We start from the raw sequence: 4049 nt of genomic DNA on the forward strand, positions 1-4049 counted from the left end.
CCCCCCCCCCCGGGTTTAGGCTTATTCATGAAAGTCTAAATGACTCACACTACTTAAATTGCTTTCTTCAGACGCATATTCCCAAAGGGCAAAACTTCTGAAAGACACTCTCCACTGATTATGTACCTCAGCAATCAATAATCACTGCCTGTGGCATCTCCCTTTTATCAGCCTAAAAGGGTCACCCAAATGGCTCATCAACAGCAATAATGACTACAGATACTTCTTGCACTAGTCTACACAACTTTCAAGACATCAGTAACAACTTCAAAATGTCTCAAATTTCCCACCCATTAGGGTGAGATATAATAAATAAATTCTGATCATAAGACAGCTGAGATCTTTAAAGGAGAAAAAAAAAAGGGCATTCCAGTTACCACCTTTCCTGGTGTAGTAATTGGGTACAAACAGCTGTGTAAGCTACACTCTTAATAACAGTTTCCTATTTTAATAACCATCAAGCCAAAAAACATTCAGAAGAACTCAGAGTTGTTTCCAAAGCCACTAATTAAAAACTGTAAGAAAAATTAAAAAGCCATTGTATTTTTTTACTGATGCATAAACATTTTCTCACACTGAACTGCTCATCATGCTTTGACACCATACATGTGGAGAAATGCTGTGTACTTCTCTTTCATCATTTCTTCCCTTAGTAACATTTTGGTTAGTCTCTACCTTAAGGCCTAGGCCAACTCCTGCTACTAGCGCTTCAGTCAGTGCTGTTACTGGAACAACTGCACCTCTCGAAAGAGGAACTGCACCTCTTGAAAGAAGGAACCACTTTAGAACCAGTAAATTAAAGGTTGAGTTTCATTTTAATTCACATTTTTATCTATTTTATGCCCTTGCATAATCTAAAGAGCTACTACTCTTGAACAGAAAGAGCACAAGGGCATGCCACACACCAGAGTCAGTTTTTCAGCACAGGTAAGTCCCTACAAGGGAGAAAGCAACGGATCTTTCAGAGTTATTCAGATGTCACTGAAAGATTCAGGTAGAGGAAGTTCTCTGGTGTTCAATTTATGTACCTTGATCTCATTTTATTGTAAGGTCCAACCTATTTCATGTAAGCTGACATCTGAACTCGAGAATAATGTGCAGAACCAGGGCTCTAATTTGCATACAAGTGAGCATAGACAGGCTGATGAAGATCCTGGATAAAACAGAAGCTTTTGTCTTGTTCTTGCCAAAAGCTGCACAGACACCCTTCACAACTGGCAGGACCAGAGACAACAGGCACAAACTGAAACATGGGAGTTTCTGTATGAACGTCAGGAAATGTTTTGGGGTTGGGAGGGGGGGAATATATGTTACTGTGACAGTGATTGAGCACGGGCTCAGGTTGTCCAGGGAGGTTGTAAAGTCTCCATCCTCAGAGATATTCACAAGCCATCTGGATATGGTCTCAGGCAACTGGCTCTGGGTGGCCCTGCTTGAGCAGGGGTGTGGACCAGATGACCTCCCACAGTCCTGCCAGCCTCAACCACCTGTGATTCTGTTTATTACCTAATGATCTTAATGACACAGAGAATCTTCATCCTGAAAACACTGCAGTCAGGTCAAGATGAGGCTGGGAGTATTAAACCTTCACTCTCTCCAGCCCACTTATAGGCCAAAGAAATCCAGATATTTTTTGCCATTTCATATTTAAAAAGGACAAGTCTGCTCTAATATCCCAAAGATAAAAAACTAACCTGCAATCTAGCACTCACCTACAAAGCATCAACTGGTCTGCTCTCAGGAAGCCCTCACACACCTCTAATACACACAAATCCTTAACTAGTAGAGTTCATCAACCCCATTCATTCTCCTCCCTGTTCCGCAACACAAACCTCACCTTTTTTCAGAAGACCGTGACCACTTTTAGCCTCATCAGTGCCATCTGTTCTCTAAAGACAATAGGTGCTCAATATTATGATATATGCAAAGTCTTCTGAGCTGCAAGGAGTGGCTAAACACTAGCTCAGCTGTATAGTGGTTGAGCACCTGGGATAAAATATAAGGTAAATGCTGTCCTGTTCTCCAGATTACATTAGTTATTTAAAGCAAAAGAAAAGCATAAATTAGTTTGGAGATTTATAAATAAAATGTTACATTTAGATCATAATATTTTCTGCGCAGGACAGAGCACAACAAAAGTTATCTTGGGTTATCTACCATAACACACAGTTACTATCCACTGATTTATCCATCATGAAAAACATTGACTTCACATGCATTTTAATAAAGAACATAATCTTCCTTACTAATTTATAGCAACCATAGTGTATACATATAAATATATGTACAAAGAATTCCCTGTTAAAACTGAATTTTACTAAAACGAAGAACATTAGAGCAACAAAAGAACCTATAAAAATACTGTTTACCATGGTCATATCTCTTGTAACTACTGAAAACCCCACTATAATGCTCCAACACACTTAATCATTACACTTGTTCTACTACAGCTAAGTTGCAGATCATATTAACGACTCATTAAAAAAATTCTGTAATTGTTTACATAATTTTTTGGGTTTTTATCTCTGTTGGCATAGCAGGATCCTTCTCATCTCATTTACCAGGAGGTATGCTGTGCTAATGAATCTGAATTCAGACTGATCTGAGGGCAAACCTCAAATTTCACCCCATTGTACAAATTCTGCTTTTCTCTTCAGCACCTTCTATACAACGACACGGGGCTTAGACAAGATGAGTCTATTCTCATTATCTTACAAATGCTATTATCAATGCGATCAGTGTCCAAAATAGGATACTTTCTAAAGGAGACTGACATGCCTCCCTCCTTTGCTTCAGAAACTTTAAACACAAAGTTTCTAGTAGCATTATTTCATTCCAAAATGCATGCATAACCTCTGCCTACCTCGACAGTAAGACTCACAAAATGGAGTCACTGACACACACATTTCATTGCATTTAGCTCACAAGACTAATCTTTTGAAATCACGTTTTAGTTTGGTTTATTTGATTTTGGTTTTTGGGGGGTTCTGTGTTTTTTTTTTTCCCTCCACATTAACAGTGAATTATTCTGAGTTGGCACTTTGGTTGCTATGGATCCAATCACTCTAACCTGACTTCATCTACCACGAAGATGCCATCACTGGACTTAATCCCCATTTCATTGATCTGAAAGCCATTAACGCCATTTTTAAGTAAAACTTCTGCTTCTGTTAGTCACTGTTCATAGGGCTAAAACACATGATGATGCTAATCCAAGCCTGACAATTCTCACTGACTTAGGAGGAGACGTCATCGTTGCAGATTTTAAATCGAGCTTATTGTAATAATTCTGTGCACACAGATCCCTTCAGTCCAAGAATTCAGTATAACTCTTAATACTCCCATTAGTTTCACATTCCTCTTAAGCAGAAAAAACAACTAACCCATGGTTTATAAAATTATCCAAGAACACAAGGTAGAAAACAGAAAGTTAAGAAGAGTGTCTCCAAATTCTGGGCTTCCTAATGGGCAGGTGAAAATAAACAAACAAACAAATCAATTCTATTTAGGAGTATCCTGTTCTAAATGCAAACGATTCTGATGTGGGTTTCTGTGGGGTATTTCAAGTCCAACTAAAAATGTATCCAATGTACAAAAGTTATTATCTACCAATTTTGGTAAAAATTTAAGAGGCTTACCTAGCAAGGGGATATAGCTTACCCCATTACATTCTTTCCTCATAAGAGTATCTCCTATTTGTCTCTTTTAATAGACAGCCAGTTGAAAAAACTAACTCCTGAAGTCAGTTGGTTACAATCCTTTACACACCAACTGCTTTTACATACTGTACAATTACTGCATGACTTCCAAGCCAAATCCACAGCTGCACACAGGAAATTCGGGGGGGGGGAGACACTCCCACACCCCCCAGTGTATATTGCATGTGCAGTACCATACTGTATATGCGGTTAGGCACAATAGCTAAAGAGAGCCCTGAGATTAAATGCTCCCAGAACATAGCTCCACTGCGTGCTCACAATACTGGCTGGAATCAGCCCTCCTGGAAAGGAAGACAGAAGGCTACTGCCATAAAAAGAGCTGGGATTCTT

Source organism: Cariama cristata, unplaced genomic scaffold (assembly GCF_000690535.1).
Source record: "Cariama cristata isolate BGI_N322 unplaced genomic scaffold, ASM69053v1 scaffold9562, whole genome shotgun sequence".
NCBI lineage: Eukaryota > Metazoa > Chordata > Aves > Cariamiformes > Cariamidae > Cariama > Cariama cristata.